The sequence below is a fragment of the Balaenoptera musculus genome, chromosome 13, assembly GCF_009873245.2.
Source record: "Balaenoptera musculus isolate JJ_BM4_2016_0621 chromosome 13, mBalMus1.pri.v3, whole genome shotgun sequence".
NCBI lineage: Eukaryota > Metazoa > Chordata > Mammalia > Artiodactyla > Balaenopteridae > Balaenoptera > Balaenoptera musculus.
Window position 1 is genome coordinate 81388211 of NC_045797.1, and position 26181 is coordinate 81414391.

Sequence of the window (26181 nt, forward strand, 5' to 3'; positions counted from 1 at the left end):
TACAAAAGTAGAATGTTTAGCATATTTCAATACACGTGGCATCACCTCCTGACATGTACCTGTTCTAACAGAGGGATGCTCTTTAACAGGCCATGGATGGACATCCAGCTGTACCATTACTCAGCTCTCTGACTTGAGACAAAAACTTGACCCAGTGAACCTCAGTTCCGGTTTAATGCTGCCTCCCAGGATCAGTGTAAGAACTGAATGAGAGGATGGGTGTCAAGTTCCTGGTAGAAAGCCCGGCATGGAATCGATGTTCCCTTGCTCTCAGCTCCATCTTTGTAGTGAAGGCATTGATTTCCTTAGAGTTGACATAAGGTGTAAGCCCAGCAATGAGAAAAGATGTTTTCTGCATTGCTATCTAAATCATCTTTAACAGAGAGTCACTTCTTTCATTATGGGGACAATCCTATGCATAAGAGAAGCGTAAGACATATTACAAGTTACAGAACACATCTAAATGACTATCCCTTACTGTTCATATTTAGGAAGTGATGTTCACATGTGTCATCTTAGGATATAGAGGGTCATCACAGGTACGTGTTGGCAATTCTTCTCTTTAGTGTTCACCTAGCTCATGTGCTGATCCTGCTCTCCCACACTTCTGTGATGGTCAAATCCAGTTCCTTCTAAAGAGGCTGAAATAACAGATGCTTTTTTTCTTAAGCCTTCTTTGTATCTAAGCAGGGTCATGAGATAAAATCATGACTAATGGAACGAAGGGCATTTTTTGTTAGAATATTTCTTTTGGTCCTCAGTTCCTGAAACTGAGTAATAAATGTGAAATGGATGTCTTTTGTCATGTGTAACCAGCCTCTTTCAATTACACCTGAGTTTATGATAATGAGGTGACTTTTGGAAAGTCCCTAAGGATGGGGGCTGGTTGCCAGGGGAACCAACCTTGATTAGAGGATTGGAAATTCCAACCCCACCCTCTAACCTCCAGGGAGGGGAGGGTGCCTGGAGATTGATTTCAATCACCAATGGCCAATGATTGCATCAGTCATGTCTATGTAATGAAGCCACCGTAAGAACCCAAAAGGACGGTTTCAGAGAGCTTCCAGGTTGAACCAGGAGGCACCCATGTACCTGGAAATTGAAGTACCCTGAACTTTATGAAGACAGAAGCTCCTGTGCTCAAGACCCTTTTGGACCCCACCCTACGTATCTCTTCACCTGGCTGTTTATTTGTTTATTAGTATCCTTTAATATCATTTGTAATAAAATGGTAATCTAGTAAGTAGACTGGTTTCCTGAGTTCTGTGAGTCACTAACAAGTTAATCGAACCCTAAGAGAGGGTTGTGGGAGCCTCCAGTTTATAGACTATTGGTCAGAAGCACAAGTAACAACCTGGACTTGCAATTGGCGTCTGAAGTGTGTGTGTGGGGGGGTGTAGTCTTGTGGGATGGAGCCCTTAACCTGTGGGGTCTGACACTATCTCCAGTATCTCCAGGTAGAAAGTGTCAGAATTAAGTTAAATAATATGACATCCAGGTGTCACAGAATTGTTTGATGTGTGGGTTTTCCAAACCACACATTGGAAGTGAGTAGTGTTGGAGTGGAGTAGTGTGAGAGTGAAGGAAACATACACCTGGAATGTTGTTTTTATACAAGAGAACTGGAGAGACATTGCCCAGAGGCCTGTGAAATTGAGCTGTGAAATAACCAAATTCCTGTCTTAAGCATTTGCATCCTTAGAGATTCATTTACAAGCACTTGTACAAAACACTGTTCATGCCTTGTTTTGTCATGTATTCTGTTACATGCAGGCAAAAGCATTCTAACAGAGAAGTTCTCTTTAGATTTGTTCTGGGAGAATAACCGAGTCCCTGTGTTCCTATCTCTTTTCTCCAGTGGCTAATTAAAAGCCTAGAGGTCAGAATCACGTTACACATTCTTGATTCCTCCATCCTCTTACTTATTGATCCATTCAATCAATCATTCATTATTTATTCAATCAATTCAGTATGTACTTATTCAATCTGTACCTATTCTTTATTCCAGTGGTTGACTTCTGTTGGCCTTTAGAACCTTGTTCCAGCATCATGACCTTGAGAAAATCTTCCTGACATCCCTACATTCAGCTAAATTCTCTTCCTCTGTGCATTCTAGCAGTCAGTCATTATATCCTTTTTGGCATCTATCGTATTATATTGAAATAATTTGTTTGTATATCTGTCCAACTAGAATATATGTTTTCTAATAAATGCAGGGACTAGTCAATAGTCTTCCTTCCTTCCTTCTTTCCATCTTTCCTTCCTTCCTCTCTCTCTCCCTCTCTTCCTTCTTTCCTTCCTTTTTTTCTTTCTTCCTTTTCTACTCCTGCTCCTTCTCTCCCTCCCTTTCTTCCTTCCTTCTTTTGTTTTTCTTTCTTTTTTCCTTTTCTCCTCCTCCTCCTCCTCCATCTCCTCTTTCTCCCTTTTTCCTCTTTTGTTCCTCTTCTATATGCTCAAGGTATGGTATAGTAAAGTTCTTGGCCATCAATGAATATTTCAAAATTCTTTATAGACAAGAATTAAACTGGGTACCTTGGGAAATACAGAAGCATAACATACTTGGTAATTAAGGGCAGAGATTGTGCTAATTGACTGCAATCCTAGTGCATGACCCAGAGAATGTGCTCAGTAAATGTTTGGTGAGTGAAAGAATTAGACTCAAAGAGAATCAATTTTATTGAAATGACAAAACTGACAAAAGAATCATTTTGGATATGAGTCAATGCTGCCTTGTGTAGCATTAGGTAATAGTGATGTTTCATAAATATGTATTAAATAAATAACATATACCTTTAATGAGTCCAGAATTTAAAATTTAAAATGTTGTATGTTGTGAAATATGACACTGTCCTGATGGCTAATGTCTCTGCCTCATTTTGGGCATAGTTTATTCTTTCTCTGATGATTTGAATTATTAGCTTCATCATATGCTAAGTACTCATAGATAAAATAGGTTGTTTTCTTCAATCTTTATTTTATTACCTTGCACCTTACAACAGTGTCTCACTGTTTTATTCACTGTGTGTGAATGTGTGATGTGAGTGCCCCACTTTTGTCTTCCTTTTATTCCCAATGTTCTTCAATAATTCTTAGATATTTAAGGATCCAGATAAACTTTGGCTTCAAATGTTAAGCTCCATAAACATCTCAAAATGATTCCTTAAGGTTGAGATAGTATTAAATTTAGAGACTATGATATGCAATACGGCAGAGTGAATAAAAGCACAGTTTTGGAATCAATTGCCCAGAACAAAAAGAATGGCTTCACAACTTTCTAACCTGCAGTGTTTGACAAGTCAGTGAATCAGTTTCTTCATTGGTAAAATAAGAATAATAATACTATCTATACTTAGGTTTGTCAACTAGACAAAATAAGAAAATGCATATTAAATATTTAGCCCAGTGTCTGGCACATAGAAAGTATTAACAGAGGTTAATTAGATATTTAATTTCCCAGCATTGTTCTAAAACTTCCCGTACCTCTATCCACAGCTGATGATGAAGGATAACACTCTACCCCAAGGGAACCAGTTCATGGGAAGGGTTGAGTCATCCAGATTTTCTGTGTTTTTATGAGGCCCTGAAACTACTTACCCAATGATGGTGGAGCTGTAGCTATGCAGTTGTGTCTGGGAAACTAGGGGCTGCCTGCAGTGGCAGGTCCTGGAGGAAATCAATTGAGCCAAACAGGAGATGAAGAAAAGCAGAAATAAGAAATTCAAGGTGACCTTGGTGGGGAGAGAAGACAGCCTTAGTTTCCATCTCAGTTCCTATGAAGTCTGGCAGGATGATGTTACTTGTACATCTAGGTTGGACAGGTGATCCTTACAGTAAATTTTCTTTTTAATTGACCAAGTTTGCACAATTTCATGTTCCTTTCAACTTCAACAGTCTTGGGCAGAGAAGGAATCTAATGGTTATGCTGTTTTTCCTATTAGATTGTATTCAGGATCAAATGAAGCCATGTAAAACTTGAAAAAGGAGAATGTGGCTCTTTTTCAGTTTTTCTATTTGATATATAAATCTAGGGACAATTGTAACATTGTTCTATCCTCCTCGCAGGTGACTTTGTAAATCCAATGAAATGACATATAGAGAAGTGTCATCTAAAATGAAAAGGATCACAGCCATGTGAGTATGGTGATTGCACTGCTCCCATGTGTCAAAGTTGTATCTGGAAAGTCATGTCCTGAGAATTGCATGAATGACTGCTATTGGATATTTGATCTTCAAATTGCCTTCATTTTAGCTTCAAGTCCTTGGGAGTATCTATGACCTTTGGAACATGTGTGTTTTGTACTAAGAAATAGATCTTAGCATGCAAAGACCCATATGTGGCAACTCATGCATTGTCACGTTAAATTGACCTCAGCATTCTCGTCTGAGTTATTTTCAAAAGGTATTAACCCTGAAGCATTAAGGGTTAAACCTCCAATAAAGATAGAAATGACTAATAGAAGGATACAGCAGAGAAGCACACTCTTGCACCACACATGATTCATGGTTTATAGAAAACACTTTGTAACAGGTTTGTTTGCTATGAGCCATCAGATTCACTTTGAACGATGAAAAAACCTTGGTCTTTGTGCCAGAAGCTAATCATAACTTTCTCTAAAACTCTTGGTGACCACTTCACTCTGACTTTCTATGGCTGCATTCTGTAATGCAGCAAAGACCCTGAAACCACGTTTCCCCTAGACCAATGTAATGTAATTAAGATCAGGCATGACACATGAGTTGTGACTTGAGCTATGGTTTTAACGCTTTCCACTTAGCTGGTAGCTAGCACATAGGTAATGATATGGCCTTAAAGTAAGTTTCTTAAAAACATTTTTTGGCTTGTGACAACAAAAGAGTATCTTGTTTTTAACTCACATTGTTGACATTTCTCACTACTTAATAGAGATTCTTCTAAGTAAATGTGAATCCGGATGTTTAAAGACATTTAAAAGAATGCAAGTAGTACCTCATGAGAACATCAAAGCATCATCACAAACTACCATTAAAACTATTTACACAGAACTTTCTTAACCCAAATCGTGGACTTTGAAGAGTTGCAGATTAAGGGCAAATTTCAGTATGGGGGAGCTGGGGTGAGACAAAAAGTCCAAAAAAAAAAAAAAGAGAGAGAGAGAGAAATTAGAAGCTGTTAGGAGCAGACCTCTGCTTCCTTGTCCAGGAGCATCTGTCATTTGGCGTTACTGGGCCCAGGATGACTGGACACCCAAACTCTGTTCTGTTTATTTCTGTGCAATTCAAATGGGAATTTTGAAGCACTCGTCAATTGCTATTGCTTAGAATGAAAAATAATATTGCACTGGAAGGGAACTCGAAATAGGAGTTACGTTCAAGTTTACTGTTCAACCCAGGGTGTATTTTGAGGCCAAAATCATTGAAATTTGATATTCTTTAAAAATTTATCTATTGGCTGACAAACTAATTTTATAACATTGATGGTCTATAATATAGTTCTATTCAAAACTATTTTCAAAAATAAAATTCTTTTTAAACTAAAAATAACACACCCCTGAAAACCAATATTTGTCCATGTACATTAAAGCAAATGTCAAAACATCTTTATATGGATTATCTGAAACAAAAAATAGTCTAAGCTGAATAAAAAGCTTTAGAGTATATTCCTACATTTAAACGGTTTTTAAGCTATTTATGTCTCCAAAATTATGTCAATATTTTCCTGAATTCTGTCAATAGTCTTAGTGCTTTAATTTTAATGAATTGTCTCCAATCCACCTCAAAGTTTCATTGTAAAATTCAAGAAATTTGAAATTTGACACTTTGAACTGACTCATTTATCTAGACCCTGTTTTTAATTGTGAAAACACGCTCTATGGATGCTGAAGTATTTGGTAGGACCAGACAAATTCTGTTTTTGAAGGATATCCTTAAACATTTCCTTCATACTCAAGAGTATAAGTATTTCACTCCAAATATTGTCCCAGGCCCTATTCTTACCTCATTCGAGTACCTTTCTTCCTCCAATGTATTGTTAGACAAGACTCTTCAAATAAGTTATTTCTCTTCACAATTATTTAGAATATTCTGTCAAACATATTAAGGAATTTCAGAACTCAAGCCTGTACATCATTTACACCTTCATACTTGTTCATTTCTACTGTTACTTCTCTTGGAATAAAGTTTAATGTCTTCTTATTTGTAAGCTTTGTTTTTTTATTTGTTTTTGTTTTTGTTTTTTGACAACAGTCACTAAGATTTATTGAGCCTGGCAGTTTCCATCAATGACCTTGTTGAATCCTCAAAGCAGCTCTGTGAGGGCGGCGGTACTGATATCCCCCCCATTTTACACATGTGTAAACCGAGGCCGTGGCCTCTCCTGCCTTACTCCTGGATCCGTGGGTACTTCTCACCTCTGTACGTGTTTTCCTTTCATCAAGCAGGGACAATAAATGGCACCTACGTCCTCCGGGGCCTGTAGTGACATTAGCAGACATGACTGCTGTCACCATCACAGCTCTTTAAACTAACAGAGCCTAAGCTTTGTTTTATTAATTGGAATTTGTTAAAAGTTTCAAAAGCTGCAGGAGTTATTTTGTTGTTTATTTTGGGGGTGTGTGTGTCCCATTTGGTTTTGAACAGAATATAACCAAAATTTAGAGGCCTGTTTACAAAAAGTGTAATGGCATCGCAGAGCACTTAGGCTCACTTACAGAGTAGTTCTGCAAAAATCAATCGTTTGTAAAATCTGATTAAAGAAAGGGAATAAAGACTGTCGACACACGTATGCTGATTTTTTTTTTTAATATTCAACATTTGTTTTGTTAACAGTTTTGTAGTTTAGTTACTTGGGATGTTTATTTGCATGTGTGTATTTATGTTTATATTTTGACTACTACAGCTTTTATTTTGTTTGGTAGATTACCGCAGCTCGTCTGAATGGCTTTTGTTTTTAAATTATCGAGGTATAATTGCCATACAATGTTATATTCGTTTCAGGGGTAAATGGCATTGTTAATTATGCTTGCCTCACAACCAATTCCAGTTCTGTTCCACAGGTTTTTAAATTTTATTTTTATATTACATTGTGAAAACAAATTTTTTTAATCTTTAATGTGGAACTTTTTTTTTTATATACAGCAGGTTCTTATTAGTTATCCATTTTATACGTATTAGTGCATACATGTCAATCCCAATCTCCCAATTCATCCCAGCGCCACCCCTACCCCCCCACTGCTTTCCCCCCTTGGTGTCCATACGTTTGTTCTCTGCATCTGTGTCTCTATTTCTGCCCTGCAAACCGGTTCATCTGTACCATTTAATGTGGAACTTTTAAACTGAATTTGCAGTAACATTTAAATAGCTCTACTCTGATTTCATGAATTTAAAGAAGATTCATTATTGAAATAATCTGACTTTCCATGTGAAGCATCTTTTCTATGTAAAACAGGAATCATTTAACTCTTTGTGAACTTCTTTCAATAGAGCTAACGTGTTAAAAATCATAGTTTCACATTTGGTGTGTGAGCGAGAAAACTCAGAAGCCAACAAGAGCCAACTTAATTTGAACTGTGATTTGATCTAAATTCAAAGTCATGCTCTGTAAAATAATTACAAACACACCTTCTGCCACTTTGTGTGTTGAATCATGGTTGTCAGGCCACTGTCTTCTTAAAATAATTTTGAAGTGGATACTGGTGCTTCTTCAGTACAATTGGTCTTTTCGTTTTTGTGTGGTTAGTGAGATCACAGCAGCCTCCATGGTGGAAGATAAATGTTTACTAGCATTTTGTGACATGTCATAATTAACTTTCTTCAGAAACAGAGATTTCTACTTTATATTTCATTAACCATGCACGTGCACTATTTTGAGTTTTCTGATGCCAATATTACTATCAAATAAAATCATTAAAAATAGTTGTCAGTTTAAATTAAGTAATGAATGATACCCTCTTCTCTTTCAACTCTGTAAAGCAGGATTCTCAGGCTATTTCCTGCACATACTTCATACATATCTAACCTATATTTCACTAGTTTCCTCTATAGCCCTCTGAGTTGGCCTAGGAGCACTGTGAAGCTTGCAAGCTTCACCGTGGCCCTGGCACAGCTGTGTGGTCCACCAGGTGATGGGCAGCAGCTTCAGGTCTTTCTCTCACTGCCACTCAAGGATGGAAGGAGTTAGCTGTCCTTAGCTCCTAGTGTCTGAGCACGCTTTGTCTTATTTGCAAGTCCCCTTCATGTTGTCGTTGAAAGAGAGGTTAGTTACCTTCTGTCTGGAAAGGGTCAAGAAAAGAGAGGCGTGGTGTTTTTTCTGCCATCCTTCAGATTTAATCATATGTTACCGCGGGTCTCTTTTGAGTACATTCAATGCCAGTAGATAGATCACGGCTGAGGCTTCAAGTGCAAAGTGAAGGTCTCCCAAACCCATCTGAGCTCATTTCAGTTCAATGAATAAATACAATACTGTGTTTAAAAGGAGGAAAGAGTGAAGAAAGAGAGAAGGAAGGAAGGAAGGAAGGAAGGAAAAGAAAGAAAGGGAGAAAGGAAGGAAGAAAAAGAAAAATCTAGAACATGTTAAACAGATGAGACACTGGAAAACAAGTGTAAACCAAGCCACTTCTGGGTAAACTAAGATATAAGATCATCCTATGAAAAGAGACAATAAGTTAGTTAATGTCACAAAATTACTGTCTAACAAACCAACCTCAAACTCAGTAGCCTACGACAACAACCTTTGTTCTCATGGCTCTGTGGGTCTGCTGAGGGTCTGATTTCTTCTGGGCGTCCACACACTTCTAAACGTCAACTGGGATCAGCTCACCGTGGCTTCTCTCTGATCTTTATTTCTCCTGCCCTCACCCGGGACAGGCCAGCCAGCCTGAGTGAGTTTTGCTCAAGTCAGAGGGAGGCAAGACCAACTGCTTCTCAAGCCTTTAGTCACGTCGATTAATATCTCATTGGCCAAAGCAAGCCACATGGCCAATGTCAGGTCAAGGGATGGAGAGGCGATCTGCTCTTGAAAGAAGGGAGAAAAAAGTTAATATGTTTGAATAGTAACCTAATCTCCCACCTAGAGACTCTCCAGGGAACCTCAATTAAGTGTTTTCATTTTGTGGATATTTCTTATGCACCATCTTTTTTGTGATATACTTTACCATACACATGATATATTTCTCATTCAATCATCACAATTATATAAGGTGGATATATTATTATTTCTAATTTAAAAATAAGAAAACTGAAACTTCAGGGACTTAACCTTTAGCTCATGGATGACAGGGACAAAATTCCTCAGGTCTGAGTGACCTCACAGCCTTCTTTCTTAACTTCTTTGCTAAAATGCTCTACCTAATTATTTGGCACAAAGAAATTCTTTTCCTGATGGTTGCTAGAGGTCCCACTAGCAGCTTGGAACACATTCTCTTGGAATCATTCTCATCTGAGCAGAATATTATTATTGATATAATTTTGAACTGCTGTCATTTCATCCTGCTAAAAAATCACAGCATGAATCTGAAATATTAGGAAGACTTTGGGGCTAAAGAAAATAAGATGTCTGGAAAAAAGGTGCCATATGTACAGGATTCACGTGGCATCTGTGTGTGCTCATTACAGCCTGTCACTCTCTATCTGCTCAATTTGTTCACCAGGTAACTCAGACGACTCATGGGGTTGGAACTGTGTTGTGCCCACGGTCCTCTGTTTGCTTCCAGCTTAGGCTTAACAAAGTGGTTTATTCTTTTATGTTGTATCATTCAAGGAGACAGTATTTCTCCTCTCAGCCAACCGAATAAATACCTTCCCAAGATAAATGTTCTTTCCATTGAGAGTAGCTCGTTTATTATAATCCGCATCAAGTCTCCCCACCTCATGCCTCTGAGATCAATGGGGTTAGCTAAGAAGTGGGCTCAGGGAGGGAATTTGGACAGGAGTGATAGTGAAACCAATGGCTGATGGGCAGAGGTGGTCCTGGAGGAAGAGGAGCAAATCAGGACAACCTAGAATCTGCATATTATAAACTACAGATTTTGGAGCTTGCTGGAATACTTCGGAGTCACTCCAAAGTTTTCTTTTTTATGGTTGAGGAAATGAAAGGCAGTGTGAATTAGCAGTGAGTCCAAGTAAGTTAACAGCAAAGGCAAAACTTAACCACAACTCCTAGCCCTATGTAATGGTTAATTTCATGTGACTACTTGATTAGATCTTGGTGCCAGTTGTTTGATCAAGCACTAGTCTAGATGTTGCTGTGAAGGTATTTTGAAGATGTGATTAACATCTGCAATCAGTGGACTTTAAGTAAGAAGATCCCCCTTGATAATGTGGGTGGGCCTTGTCTAATCAGTTGAAGAACTTAGGAGCAAACACTGAGGTTTCTTGGAGGAGTAGAAATTCTGCCTCAAGACCGCAGCATAGAAACCCTGCCTGAGTTTGCAGCCTGCTGGCCTGTGCTACAAACTTCAGACTTGCTAACCCCACAATTGCATGAATCAATTCCTTAAAATAAATCCTTGTCTATCTATATATCTGTTTATCTATCTGTCTATAGACACAAACACACATACATCCTATTTGTTCTCTTTCTCTCAAGAATCCTGACTGATACAGAGTTTGGTATCAAGAGTGGGGTGCTCTGTAACAAATACCTAAAAATGTGGAAGTAGCTTTGGAATAGATAATGTGTTGAAGCTAGAAGACTTTTGAGATTCATGCTAGAAAAATCCTGGGTTGCCTTAGAAACTATTTGTAGAAATAAGGATGTTAAAGGTGATTCTGGTGAGGGCTCAGAGGTACGTACATAGAGAGTGCCATATGGTAACAGAGGCAGAGATGGCAGTGACGCTGCTATATGCCAAGGAATTCCTAGGACTACTAGAAGCTGGAAGAAGCAAAGAAAGGTCCTCCTTGAGAGGCTTTGGAAAGAGCATGGCCTGCCTTACTTGAACTTCTAGCCCCCAGAACCGTGAAAGAATAAACTTCTGTGGTTTAAGCCCTTCAGTTTGGAATTCTGCCATGATTCTGGAACAGTGCTAGACTCTAGGGCTACAAAGAATAAGACATGGTCCTGCCTCTCAAAAAAACGTATTTTACACTAATCATTGTATTTAGTATAAGTAGTATGGCTGTGGGCTGTTTTAGCACCACTGTAGAATAATGGGAGATGGGGATAACACATTAGATATCAGCCTGCTGCCTTTGGATATCAGATACTTCCATTTGTCTCTAATCTTATAAATGGGGGGTTCTAATAACACGTGCAATGAATTAGAAGTGCCAGGTCTGTGTGGACTGAGAAGGGTAGGGAAGTTTCCTGGAGGAGTTTTTGCCTTAATCTGGTCTTGAAAGATAGATGGGATTTAGATAGACAGAAAAGAGACATGAACACATTCTAGAAGAGCTAACTGTACAGGCAAAGACACAGAGGCTGGGATGAATAAGCCACTATTAAGCTTCGACTGTGTATTGGAAACTGTAGGTTTTGTCTCACTTACCTCTCAAGCATCCCAGCAATGTGGCTATTATTTTCCCCATGTCAACATGAGGACACAGACATTTAAAGACTCGCCCAAACTGGCATGGCGGGGAAGAGGTGGAGCTTCTCTGGCTCAGAGCTTGTGAAATACCCATGGCATGGTGATGAAGACCAGTCTGGCAGAACCCAAGGTTCTTGTTGACAATGATTGAAAAAACTGTCTCTTTTCCTTACATTTGCACCATTTACTTCTTTGGTAGTTTAAGTTAACATGGGGGATTATCTGAAGATAGTGAGAAAAAATAGAATCAAATTCTAGGCTACCTGTACAACATTTTAATAGTCTGGTGACTCTGTCTGGAATATATGTAGCTATCACTGTGGCCAACAGGACATTTAGCCATCTATGTTGATCCATTACGCTGGCACCAGTGGGATCCTACTGGGCCCAATCTGCTGTGTGGCTTTTCTCCGTAATGGAATCATTGATTCCCTAGCACGGAGTTGAGTTGTGTGTCCCAGCTTTCTGTTGTTTTTTTGAAATAAATTTGTCCTTTGTTCATCACTATTATATGGAACGGAAAGAGCTTTCCAATCAGTGATTCACTCAAGGCCTCCCTGTGTGATCTGAAGCTGATGGAGTGAGGGCAACAGTTTGGATCTTGTAATCCCAGCATCTTCATGGCCATTACGTCACATTCTACTGCTCCATCACGTGGGGAAAGAACATCATACTGAGAGCCTGGAAACTGGAAAAGTGTAGCTGACACTTCTTCATCTTAGCTAGATGCCATGCGTTACACTGAAGGCTTCACAGGTAAGGTCTTATTTTGTCATCAGGACAACCCTCTGAAGTAAGTACAACAATCTACATTTCAGGGAGAGGAAACTATGTCTTAGGTCAGGGCTGTCTAAATCCAAAAGCCATTCTCTCAACCACATTGCTGCACCGTCCTTTGGTTATTAGTAGGTGCTCAATAAACAAATGGATTATTGAATAAAGGATGTTATCTTTGACACACAGTCACTCCTGACTTTTGAGTGAGTTTTTTCCCATCTTTAGTTTTTTTTTTTTTTTTTTTATAAATTTATTTATTTATTTATTTTTGGATGTGTTGGGTCTTCGTTTCTGTGCGAGGGCTTTCTCCAGTTGCAGCGAGCGGGGGCCACTCTTCATCGCAGTGCGCGGGCCTCTCACTGTCGCGGCCTCTCCCGTTGCGGAGCACAGGCTACAGACGCGCAGGCTCAGTAGTTGTGGCTCACGGGCCTAGCCGCTCCGCGGCATGTGGGATCTTCCCAGACCGGGGCACGAACCCGTGTCCCCTGCACTGGCAGGCGGATTCCTAACCACTGCGCCACCAGGGAAGCCCCCCATCTTTACTTTTTATATTCCCATCTTTAAAATGCAAATATTAGATTAGGAAACCTCTAAATTCCCTTCCACTGCTGCCTATCTGTGATTCCAGGATACACTTAAGTGTCTGGTTATCTGATTCATTTCAAGGTCGCCCAACTAATTCTCACCTCAGAGACCTCCTAGAAAACATAGAGAATGATCATGTTATGGCTAATCTCTATTTTATTTATTGAGTTTAATCATTTCGTTTAATTGATTTGCTCATTTTTAACCCTCCTTCTTAAGGATTTGAGAATTTCAAAATTAGAGAGGAGCAAAAAAGAACAGAGTAAGGCAAACCAAGTAAAATGAGACCAGGGTAAAGTCAGTCAGTAATCCAGACACACGAAGGCTTAACTCCTTTGCAAAGGGTGGATTCCATCTCTGGCTGTGAGCTTCTTAGTGATCAGTTTTTCTAAGAGACAAAAGAGGGGCTCCGTGGGGGCCACCCAACTTCATAGACAAGGTTGCAACTCAGCTTTGGCTGGAGCTAGGCAGTGGGCCTGGACTTGATGCCCCCTCTTGGGCTGACGACAACTTCAGAGACAGACCCATCTCCCTGCTGGACTGAGGCCTCATTGGGCTGTGATAAACTAGAAAAGACAAGACCAGGGTTCGGTGGAGCTTGGGCGGCCCCTTACCGTGGTGTCAGCACATGAAGCCACAAGGCAGAGTCTGGTGGACGTGGGTGCCCTTGGGTCTGTTGGAGGAACAGGAGGGAGGCAAGGCTGGAGGGGGCAGAGGGTGGGACGGTGGTTACTGGAGCTGAGAAGGCTAAGCTGGAATCGAGTTGTTGATTCGTGCAAGGGGATGAAGAACTGGAGCCAAAAGGGGGTTGTGAGACCTGGGAAGAAAGCAGAATATGAGCAAGAGTGAAGCAGACAGGCTGGAGATGTCCTGGAACAATTCCAGAGGAAGAATGTGGGTGACAGTAGTGTCTTTTAATGCCGTCACCACATGGGCTTGAAGGGAGGGGGCCATACGGGGTATATTTCAGGAGCTGGAGCCGGTGGGCAATGGACAGGTCCTGGGCTGGGCCCACCGTCTATCAGTCCAAGAGCATCTCTGCGGCCCCGGGCAAGGAGACCCTGCCCAGGAGCTGCCTCAAAGTCAGTTCTCCTGCTGTGTGACCCTAATTCCCTGTCCCTCACCTCTTCCAAATGGCTTCACTAGAGGTCTTGGCGAGGGACTTGACACTCAAGATGGACACTGAAACTCCCTGAGTGCTCTGGGGTTGAACAAACTGGAAAGAAACAGCCTTTTGTGTTCAGGATGTGACTGATCTGGGAGAGGAACCTGTGCTCACAGGTGGAAACACCTGTCCCTTTGCATGGCCAGAGGCACATCTGCTAATCATGCGGCTCTTTCTTTGTAAATGGCAGAATTCAGGATTTTTGCTGGGAGTAGGGAGTAGCGGGGGGTGGGGGGGTGGGGGGGGTCATGGTGTCAATCACACTGCAGTGGGATGAAGCCTGGCCCTCCTCTGCCCCAGCGTGTGTGAACTTACCCTCCATTGCCCAAGTTCAAAACCAACACCCTCTACTAACAGCCATATTTCCATTGCAGACTTTGGAGAAGAGTAACTCACTTAAAACTGAGTCAGGGTTGGCAGGAGCCCTCGCTGGAAGGGCCACTAGATCCGCATGCACTTTCTCACGCTTTTATTCATACCATTTGCCATTTGAAACACTTTGTAAACTGTAAAGCACTCATAAGTATCAATGAATGCAATTTACTCATTCATTCAACAAATATTTGCGGGGCATCTAATGTGTACCAGATGCTGGGCTAAGTGCTGGCCATGCAGACATGAATAAGACAGTCAGCGTCCTCAGGGCCACAGAGAGCTGTGGAGGGTGAGTGAATGTAAAGACATTGTCACAAGCAGGGTCTGTCAAAGTAAACCAGGAGTGCGAACGGGAGCCCTGAGGCCCCAGGCCCCCGCGGGTGTCAGGTGGGGATGGAGAGTTTTAAGGCGGGGAGGGTTCAGGGAAGGAGATTCCTGAACTAAGTGTTGAAAAAGTGGTCCAAGTTGGACCACGGGGCAGGACACAGTCCAGACAGAAGGAACAAACAGGAGCAGAAGCCCTGAGGCAGGAGAAAGCCTGCTGTAGGAGAAAGAGCTCTCCCCATATGTCAGCACATGCAGAACAGGAAGAAGGCAAAGGGTTAGCTTGTTTGCTAGTGAGGATGGCAAAGGCCATGATGGGTCACAGAACGAGTCTGAGCTTTTCAAAATAGGTGATGGAAAGATACTCAGTTGTTTTCAACAGGGAGAGGTTTTGTTTGTTTGTTTGACTCTTGATTGCTTTGTTAGTATTGTTTTTGTTATTTCAGAAAAGATACTCGGTCCACACCAGAGGGTTCTCATTCTGGAGAGGTAGGAGAATGAACTGTGGGATCGTTTTAAGTGCACTCGGCTGGGTACCACTGGAGCTGTGGTGGGTCTGACCCCAGTGTGTGGAGCTAAGTGATTTCTGATCTGCACAAGGAGTGCCCTGGAGCGGCACCGAATGTGGGTGAGAGGGATGGGAGACGGGCGGTGAGCAGTGAGGCCGCTTCCCTGATGGTTGAAGTGCTCACGACAGATGAATGGGCACCATGGGCTCTGGAGCATTGCAGTTGTGTATTTATCTGTTACCTAGGACTCAGTTCACTCGTCTCCCACCCACTGGAGCACCCACTGGTTGGCGTGCAGTGGACACCAGGTAAGGCCGCCGTGGACCTGCTCCAAGGGCCTGTGGTCTAGTGCAGCATCTTCACCCTGCCGCATATGAAAATCATCTGGAGAGCTTTTTAAAAAATGTAATGTTGTGAGCCCCACCCTAGATCATTTAAATGAGAATCTCTCCTGGGAAGGATGTAGTCCTAACTGAAGCGCAAGGTAGGAGATGAGAATGTGCCAAAGGTTACTAGGAAAAGGAGGTGACGTGTCCTGAGCGTGCAGAGGAAAGGGCTCGGGAGGGTGGGCTGGAGTAGGAGGTGGATGTGAGGGGTGTGGATAGAGACTGTGGCAACCAACACCTTCCCCGGGGACAGAAACGAGCCCTTTCATTCCAGAAAGACACTGCACAGGACTGCAACATCGTCCTGGCTCTGCCACCCCCGCTGTGCTATCGTTCCAGGCAATGGTCTAACCTCTCTGTTCTTAGTTTCGGCACAGGTGAACTCCCACAGACTGGGGGCTTGAACAACGGAAATTCATCACCTCATGGTTCTAGAGGCGGGAAGTCCAAGATCAAGGTGTCAGCAGGGTTGGTTCCTTCTGAGGCCCTGAGGGAGAATCTGTCCCACGCTCCCTCCTGGCTGCTGTGGTTTGCTCTGGCCTCTTTGGTATCATTGTCTTAAGAAGCATCACCCCAGGCTCCGCCTTCATCTTTACATGGAGTTCTCCTTGTGTCCATGACTGTGTCCAAATTTCCCCTCTTTATAAGGACTCTACTTATACTGGATTAGGGCCCACTTTAGTGACCTCATTTAATTTGATTACCTCTGTGAAGGCCCTCCAAATAAGGTCACATTCTGGGTTTAGGCCTTCAACATATGACTGGGGCGGGTAGATATAATTTGACCTATAACAACTTGGAATAGAAATTTTATTTTTATTATTATTATTATTTCTACCCCTTTTTGAACATTAGGTGCCAGACTCTATGTAACATTATCTTATTAATCCTCCCCAAGCACTGTGCAATAGATGGTACTGACCTTATCTTAGAAATGAAGAGGCTGAACTGCAGTGAAGTTTAATAGGTGGCCTGGGGCCGCAGGAAGCAAATGGCCTGGGTCACCAACAGGGAGCGAATGGTGGAGCCTTTCCTAGCCCAGACCTGGCTGCATGTTACCCATTACGTTTCCGTTAAGGATGGGGCAACCCTGACCGACCTCATAAAGCCCTCTCAGGTTTCTGAGACCTGTCTTTTTCAGTTGGGAAGAGGAAAGGCCTGTTTGGCTTTGCCATTCTCGAGAAAATGCAAGTCTGCAGGGCTCACGGGAAAGGTATGCGTGTATTGAATTTGTAACAGGATACTGGAGTCCTGGCTGTCTTTCTTTATTCATAGGGTCTCAGAGCTGGAGGTACAGTACAGGGAGGAGGACAGGCGGTTGTGTAATTCTCTCAGGAAGAAAGCCAAAACGAAAAAGAAGAATGCAAGCAGCGTCGGCACACAGGCGATTTTACAGAAAAGCGATGAATGTTCCACTGTGTCCTGAAATGGTCATGGAGCACCGCGCTGGAGGAACTGCTGCCTTTTGCAGTTTCGCGAGAGGCATGATCTAGGTTTCATAAACGATCAGCCGGTCTGCTCAGCTCAATTCAGCTGTGTTCAAGGAACAGGAACTGAGCAGCTGTTGAGGCTGCATGCTCACATCCAGAGACAGTTCATGCTCTGCAGCAGTTTGGAGTCTGCAGGTAGCTGCAGACCCGCAAAGAGATCACCTTGAAATTATGTGCAGAAGAAAGCTGGGGGGTGGCCTGAGCCAGCCTGGGGCAGGGTGTGTGTGTGTGTGTGTGTGTGTGTGTGTGTGTGTGTGTGTGTGTGTGTGTGTGTGTGTGTGTGTGTGTGTGTGTGTAATCAAGGAGGGCTTCCTGGAGGAGGCAATGGATGCATCTTAGAAAAGAGCACGTACGGAGTAATGGGGTAAAGTGAGGAAGGCAACAGCACAAGCAAAAGCACAGAGGCACAGGACAGCACGCATGGGGACCAGCAGGCAGGGGTGTTTTAATTCAGGCAAAATGTGCCTCTTTTCGGGAGATGACTGCTGCCAAGCTTCTCTTCAAGGGTTAAGACAGCACATCTGAGCCTCTTCCACTAGAATCTCACGGGGCCTGGAATCGAGTACAACCCCCAACGTTACAATTCTGTTTTGGCACAACTGGCTTAGAGATGCCAAATATACACTCAGCGGAATCTGAATCTGAAAAATCAAAGCCCTTTAAGGAAAGGATTAATTATTAAGAGCATATCTATTCAAGCTTAGCACTTAGGAACCAGACACAGATTGCTTCTGAATAGAGCAGTGAAGAGATTCTGGACGTAATATTTAGATTCTTGTGCCATGACATCTTGCAAAGTGTTAGCTGACCCAGGTAATAAAAAGAGAAGTTCATATACCCCCTGCTAGCTATTAAAATTCGTCCACTACCTTCTCCTGAGATCACCCAAAGATTAGCCAAATATTAGGGAACATATCCTGCGGCTGCAAAGTTTTATGTACTGTGTCTTCCTGCTGGTAAAATGACGCTTAGTTTGTAAAAGTAGCAAGGGGCAGAAATGCAGAAAAAGAATCTGTTGTTAGTGTAAATATACTCCCCTCTACTGTATTATGCTAACGGAGGTATCAGATAAAACCACATCACAGAGATACATTTTTCCTTGGAACAGAAGACTGTTTTCTTTGTAATGTTAATCCTAATGTGGTTTTGAGAAGAATATTAAATATTGATGAATCTTTTAGAAAAGTTGTAGATGATAATGTGTCTTAATTCATTATAAAAACTTTTTAAAGACACTGATGATTATTCTTTCAAAATTACCTTTCTGACTGTAAACACTTTGACTTCTATTCAAAGGGAATTTTTACTATTACGTTATCAATCTGCAGTGGAATTCATCCTTAAGGCAGGTACTTCAAAATCTGAGTCCTGTCTTGCACTGTCTTTAAGGTGGCACATTTGGGATTGCACGGCTCTCTGTCATATGCCTGGGTGTCATTCACGAGAAACAGAAGTTACTTTCAGTACTTAAAACAGGAGGAATTTAATCCAGGGAATTAGCTACATTGGAGAAGGAAGGTTGGAGAGGCCGAATAAATAGCAAATAGAACAAAGCAACCCAAAGATTAGCTCCAGAAGGAAAGCCAGGACCATCCCAAACTGGATAGCAGGGGGATGAGGCGATGCTGCCCACGGCCAGAGGCCAGGTCTCCAGCAGGGCTGGAAAGGCTGCAATGAAGAAGGAAAGGGTAAACACCCCAGCTCTTCCCTTCCGCTAGCATTCCCGTTTCTCATCCAAGACACTCTTTGGCCAACTGGAGCCCAAAGCCAGCTGAGAAAGGAGCCTGGAACTGCAGCTTCGGCCCTAGCACAATGCAGACTCTAGCAGAGGCAAGGCCAGGGATCTGCACAGCTTGTCAGCTTTTCACCACCTTTACTTATTGGCAAGAGAGAAGGGGCAACGACGTATGAGCCCCTCTTTGATTAAGACAGGTGAAAGGAAAAAGGGGAGGAGAGAGGAAAATGTTTCAAGTAGAGAAACAGAGAAACAAGCTGGAATCAGAACCCTGATCTTCCTTTCCATCTTTTCCTCTACCCTCTGGAGTCTGCCTGGTGTGTTTTCCCATTTCTATTTTCTATTTTCTTCTGACTTTTCATATCTTACTCCATACCTTTAAAAACTTACCCCCAAGACCTAATGGGTTCCTCCCCGAGAAGTATATTTGTTGGGGGCATCCAGGGAAATTTCTGCGGGCGGAGCACGTGCTTCAGGCACAGAAGGATGGATGCCCTTCTTCCCTCTTGTCATTTGTCTTTTTGCACACGTGGCCTCTCCCTTCTCATCTGCTGCCAGTCTGTATCTCCTGAGAGCAAGGACTCCTCCATGCCTTATAGTCTGCTGTATACAGTAGGTGCCCAATAATTAGAGTTAGGATTTGAAACTTGGCTCTGCCATGAACTAAATATGTGACATTGGGGAAGGTCTAAATTTCTCTGAGTTCTATTTTCTCACCTGAAAAATAGAACGAGGGGTTCTCTATACCTACTCTTCATAGTTTTATATGGATGACTTACAGTCTACAAGCATTTGCTTGGAACATTGTAGCTTTGGTTATTAATCATTTTTAATGCATCATTCTTGCCTCGGTCACTGCAATAACCTCCTAATGGTCTCCCCACAACTACTCTTATCTCCCATGGTTTATTCTCAACATAGCAGCCAGGGTGATCCTTCTGAAGTGTATTCTGCACATCACACCTCATTTTCGAGCCCTCCCATTGGCTCCAGTACCCTCTTCCCTTGCTGTTTACATGGCTCACCTCTCATCCCCTTCAAGCTGTGCTCAATGTCACCTTGTTACTGAGGCGTCCTCTGACTCTTCTATTTACAATTGCACCTCACCTTCTATACCTTGTCAGCATCCTGGCATTTCTGGTCCTCCTTCATCTTTTCAACTTTCCCTTTTGCCCGGAGCACTCAGCATCTTCCCATGTACTCGCTCATTCTCTCGTGGTTAGGTCTGATTCCCTTACATACATTTCAGCTGGGAGAGACCAGGGTTCTGGTTCTGCTCTTACCACACGGGTGGCAAGGCCAACCCCCACCCCCGGCCGCCCCACTGCCAGGATTTCAGTGACCTCGTTATTTCCATGAACAGGTGTCCAGATGAGCTCTAACTTGCTCTCAGAATTTAAATTCCATCCTGTTAGCCCGTGCACATGTTTTCAGAAGCCATTCTCTGCGAGTGGAGCGCACCCGTATTTCCCCTCACTTATCTGTCCCCATGTCAGGCCGGAGGCAGCAGATTAATTACATGAGAGGCTAACTCACAAATGAGTGAAAGCAAAGTGAAGAGGCTTCCAAAGAACATCTCTGGAGGGACAGGGTCTCAGAGGGCATCTGGCCTCTCGCCCCTTCGCTCAGGGCTCTTGCCTTTCTGCAGTTCCTGTGGTGGTTGCTTCATGATGGTATGCGGGGAGGGGTACAGGATGCCGAGAGCACCAGGGTCCAAGTTAACTTTGCATCTCTCTACAGAATAATGTCTGAGCTCCTCAGCCTTAGGTGCAAGTCCGTCCATCCATCTATCTGTCCACTCAATGACCTGTTTATTCCTTTCTCCAGCCTATTGTCCTTGAGGCACTAGATGCCTTTATAAGGTATCTCTACATTTATTGCAGTTCCTCTCAAATCATTAGGGTTTTTAAAATTATTATTTCATTTTTTCCCTCCTTGAGCCCTTGCTCATGCTATTTGCTTAGCCCTCCATGTCTTTGCCTATCAGAATCCTCATCACCCTTTTAAGTGCCTCTGGCAGAGATTGGCAGCACCCACTAACAACAAGGGGGCCCCCCCTCCATTCCCCAGCTGCCCTTGTACTTGGTGAGTTGTGTGACTAATTCTGGCCAAAGGACAGTGGATGAGAATGACATGCGACCCTTGCAGACAGAGGTGTCCTCTCGACATGCTCTGCTCTCCCTCTGCCAGCCAGCTGAGGCCAGAAGATGGCAGAGTCTCAAGATGGACACAGCCCAGCCCCCGGAGAGGGCCCCTGGAGGACAGCCACGCCGAGAAGGGCTGCTGAAAAGGGTTGCATGACTCCATGGTGAGTGAGAAATAACTTTGACCGTGGAAGCCACTGTCAATTTTGTGATTATTTGTAAGCAGGTCAGTCATTCAACAAATACTTATTGATGGTGATCAATATGATGATGAACTACATATAATAATGAACAGAACATACCTAGAACTTGCTCACAGGGAGCTTGTAGCTATGTGTGGGGAACAGACTTTACTCGCATATCACTGGATGTATCCAAAGCGTAGGAAGTTCTGGGAGGAGTTGGGCAGAGGAAAATGAGAGCCTGGCGTGTATATGTTGGGCATGGGGACACCACTGAAATGGAATCCAGCTTGAAGATCTGGAAAGAGTCCCCAAGTCAGTAAAATCTTAGCTAAGATCTGAAGGACGAGGGCACTGGAGGGAGGGCTTTCAGGAGAAGGTTGTTCAAGGTGTCCAGGCTGAGCTGGAGGAAGGTCAGCGGGTTATCTGAACACACAGTTAGTTTAACCCATGATAGGGATTAATACATGTTTGTTAAATGAATGACCCATCATTAACTGATAATGGGAAAAGATTGAAGGAAGTAGAAGCAAGAAGAGGAATAAAAATTGGGGCATGAAAGGTACCTCCCCAGAAAGAAAAATACCTGCATTTATAAAAACGAGGTATATGAGGTGTTGCCCTATTAAGAAATCTCCCTCAACCTCAAACCTGTTGCAATTAGAGGGAGGAATGTGAAGGGCTTTCTCAATCTGTCCTTTGTAATGGAGGGGTTTATTCTGTATTGTGTTTAGAAGATTCCTCTAAGCCTGGCTTTCTCTCCACAGGCACCCGGAAGCCACACAGGATCCATCAGACAGAGGAGAGGAGATTCTGCTTTTCATTCTACAGAATGGAAAACAAAAACCGATTAGTGGATCTTTATGGCAAATGTGGACAGAGTGTTTGGGAGAAGATGCAGAAATCTATTTCTAGTCTCCTGCAGGAACACAATAGAGTAACCCTGTGTGCTCTTCACCGGTTGATGAACAGAAAATTTATATCTTATAATCTAAACCGTCAGAGTTTCCTTTATGTAATGACAGTAGACTATACACAGCTACCTTTGTGGAACCTAAAAACATCATTGCTCAGGGCCAGATGTAATGCGCAATAAATAATTTAGCAACAAAGCTCCCCTCATTCTATTTACGGTAAGTTAGAATTCATCTCCATGGCCCATGTGAAACAGCACTTAGTGGATGGCAAAATCCAAATATATCTCCAGTGTAACCTGATTCGCACTGAAAGGGCTCCAAGAATTCCAAAGATACTGCAGAGCTTGGAATTCCTTCTGCCCTCCAAATCAACATATGTCCTTTTTTCCCTCCTGGTTGCTTTTGCTCCAAATAACTCAATGCCTGATGTGTAGGTCTATTTGTTTGAACCTTGGAATGCATTTTTCACCTCCTAAAATGCTTTGGATAGAAACTGTGGCACCTCAGTCCCTGGGTGCATGTTCATATTTTTGTGTCTAAAGAGTTTTTCGCTGCAATATGCACAGCAATCATGTGATGGCTAGGGAGATTCTTTGACGGACGTGGAAACCAAGGCTCAGAGAGCCTGGGGCTTCCCCAAAGTGGTCAAGGGGTGCTTTCTTTCATCAAAATATTTTAACGAGCACCTTTTACTGGCAAGGTGTTATAGTCACAACGGACACTGGGTTCCAGTGTTGAAAAAGACAGAGGTGATCGCTAACCTCATCCAAATTATATTCTAGTGGAGAAGACAGGCATTTACTATTTATGCAAATGATGACTGCTTTAGGGCTGTGGCAATGCCACTGCAGATGCTTGGGATGACAGCGAGCATGGGTACCTGCTCTGTCCTGGAGGCCTGGGAACGCTTCTCTGAGGAAGCAGTGTGAGCAGTTAGACTTAACTGTTTCATAGAGAGAAGGGGAGAACATTCCCAGTAGAGGGACAGACAGGCGGAAAGGACCCGAGGCAGAACTTGTCTTAACACAGGAAGAAGATCTTCAACAGGTGGCAGAGGGCTTTAAATTCACACCTTTGAAGCCAACTAACCAGGCTCCCTTGCTGTTAAAATGAAGAGACCTTGTAGCATTTGGCCTGGCTGCGGTCTGAGAAGACCACCTCTACCTCCCAGAAGAAGATTTTAACCTCAGCTTAGCATGGAGGCTGCTTTGGGACACGAGGGACAAGTGAAAACAACTCATGGCCAGAATGTATGAATTAATGGTCAATGAAAGCAATGTTTGTTTCCTGGAATGAGATGGAGGCAATCATGTAAGAATTATAATATAATAGTGTCCTAACCTTGAATGGGATAAAAACATTACTGTTGTAATGCTACCCAGTGGGTAACAGTAGCTCATGTTTTGATGGCACTTTCATATATAATGATTGTCAGCCTCTCAACAACGGTGTGAATGTGTACGATCCGATTCTTCTCATCTTACAGTTGAGGTTACTGGAGTTTAGAAGATGAGGTTACTGGAGTTTAGTTTTGCTTATGTGACTCAGTTCCTAAGAGGCAGAACTTGAATCCAAGCCCTTTGCCCTGCCTGTTGCATTTCCTCTGCTCTACCATAACCCCTGGATTCTCCACACTGCAGCTCTGTAACCTCGAGTGAATTCCTTAACCTCTCTGCACCTCAGTGTTCTGATTTGTAAAAGGGGGAAAATAATAATACTGACTCACAGGGTTAATGCGATGATTAAGTGAGTTAATATAGGTCATATGCTTGAGACAGAGCCTAGCGCATAGGAAAAGCTGTACAAGTGTTAGCTATATTATTGATTCTCTTTGTTATTATTACTAGTTTAATATTTTAATTTTATAATAATAGCATTTGACCCTTCCATCAGTTTATTCTGAAACTAATAATGAGTAGATAAGATCATCAAAAAGGATATTCTTTATTCTTTTTTGATAAATGGAATCTATTAAAATCAGTTTAATGGACCTTGACCTTCAAAGGAGTCATCAGACTTGGGCTAAAGTGATCACTCCCTTTTCTAACAAACCTGTCAGTCACAGCACAAGTAGTGAATGCCTGACATTCGTTCCTTCATTTTCAATATAACATGCACTGAGCACCTACAGTATGTCAGACACTGTTCTAAAGCAAAGTAAGCAAAATCCCTGCCTCTGTAAGGCTTACAGCCTAGTAAAAAGAAAGAAAGAAAACAAAGACTCAATACGTACTATGTTCCAAGATGATAAGCGCTTTAGAGAAAAGTACAGCAGGAAAGGGAATGGGGAGGCCAGGGTGAGGGGGGTTTAAATTCAGTGATCGGTGACCACCTCACTAAGAAGGTGACATTTGTGCCCGGACTTGTAGGGGGTAAGGGAGCCACCCCCGTGGCTTCCTAGGTTAATAGCCTCCTAGGCAGACTGTTTCCTATGTGTCCTCTAGTTGCTTCATATTGGTTTTTTTGTGAGGAAAGAACCTTACCTTTACATTTGATTAATTCAGTAATCATTTTCTTTCATTTGTTAAGCATTTTATGATTATTTGCTTTGTTCGAAGCCCTGTCCTGGGTGCTATGGCTCCAGATGAACAATGCCTCATCCTGGCAATTACTGTGTAATTCACAGTGTAACCGGGGAGACTGAAAGTCCATCCACAGTAACCATACCGTGTGATAAGGTCTGCAGCTCAGGGAACTATGGGAGCACAGGGAGATATTCCTCAACACCAAAGGTGAGAGAGAGGGGGTCAGGGTCTCAGGGCAGGTGACAGTCAAATGAGCCTTCGTAAAGGAAGGGGACTTGATTAGGAAGACCAAAGAGGAAGGGCGTTCCAGGCAGAGGACCGTGCACCGTCAGTGACAGGCACAGTGGTGTCCTCTGGTGGCTGGAGCAAAGGATGGGAAGAGGGTGTTGTAGGAGAAAGTCTGGCAGGTTTGTGAGCACAGGAGGCTCACACGCTGGGATAAGGGATGTGACCTTTTTCCTGGACCTGGTAGGGGTCAAGGAAGGATTTGGAGCAAGAGTGGGGCATTATCGTATTGGTTTGTTAGAATGACTCTATCCACGGCTGTGTGTGGGAAGGATCGGCTTTCTAACGGTACCCGATCATAGTTCTAGAGATGGAATAGCCAAAAACATGACTGATTATGAAGCCTGCCAGACAGAGGGACTTAAGAGCTGGTGCTGGATTCTAGACGTTGTAAGAAGGGCAATTCGACAGGACTTGATGATGGCGTGGCTCAGAGCCTGAGGGAGGAAGCCAGGAAGGGTCCCAGGCTTCTGACGTGGGTGACCCACAGGACCATGATGTCACTGAGTATCTACCACGTGCCCTGCCTGTGCCCATCAGAAGCAGGCAGCCTTGGCAGGTCCTGATCCAGGGTTCCATGACTGACAAAGGCCCATCGTCTTCCCACCACATGGGGACTGAGGTGGCTTGTCTTCTATGTTCAGGAGATGCGCTCACAGTAACAGTTTGGAGAGCATTAGCCACACAGCATACACTGTTTGGAGAGCTTGATAGTAACTTTCACACTGTGATCCTTAACTGCCCTCCAGATGGTTGGTACCATTTTATATTATTGATATTATTTCCTTTTTTCGTTATTTCCATTTTATAGAGGAGGAAACCAAAGCTCAGAGAAGTGAATCAACCTGCCCAAAGTCACCCAACTACTTACTAGTCGAGTCAGAACTTGAATCCAGAACAAGTAACAGGACCTGCATTCTTAATTAACACCCTTCCCACTTAGGGTTTTGTCGTTGCTTTGTGTTCTGTTTTGTTTTGTTTTGTTTGTTTTTTCAATAGCTTCACTTAAGAGAAGGGGTAGGGTGGAAACTTCAACTAAGTAAAAATAAACTCTTGTTGAGAAAATATTGACTATAGAAAGAGAGCCTTATATGTATAACTGAATGACTTTGCTATACACCTGAAACTAACAAGACATTGTAAATCAACTATACTTTAATTTAAAAAAAAAAAAAGAAAGAAAGCTTGAAGAAACATGGGTCTTACATAAAGTGGATTCAATAACAAGCTTATTGGTACAAGAAGTCACACTTTCACTTTCTTTGAGGTTCCCCAAAA

At 42.7% G+C, this 26181-nt stretch overlaps 1 long non-coding RNA gene across 2 annotated transcripts in view; it reads left to right on the plus strand.

The window, feature by feature from the left end:
* LOC118905633 overlaps window positions 1-18280 on the plus strand; it is a 30399-nt gene extending 12119 nt beyond the window's left edge. Inside the window, exons 2-5 of one of the 2 annotated variants that reach the window (XR_005022297.1) lie at window positions 12029-12260; window positions 15177-15547; window positions 15900-16002; window positions 16901-18280. This is a non-coding gene — a long non-coding RNA (uncharacterized LOC118905633). The remainder of the gene's footprint in view (window positions 1-12028; window positions 12261-15176; window positions 15548-15899; window positions 16003-16900) is intronic. The other variant, XR_005022296.1, reaches the window with a different exon arrangement.
* The last annotated feature ends 7901 nt before the right edge of the window (window positions 18281-26181 follow it).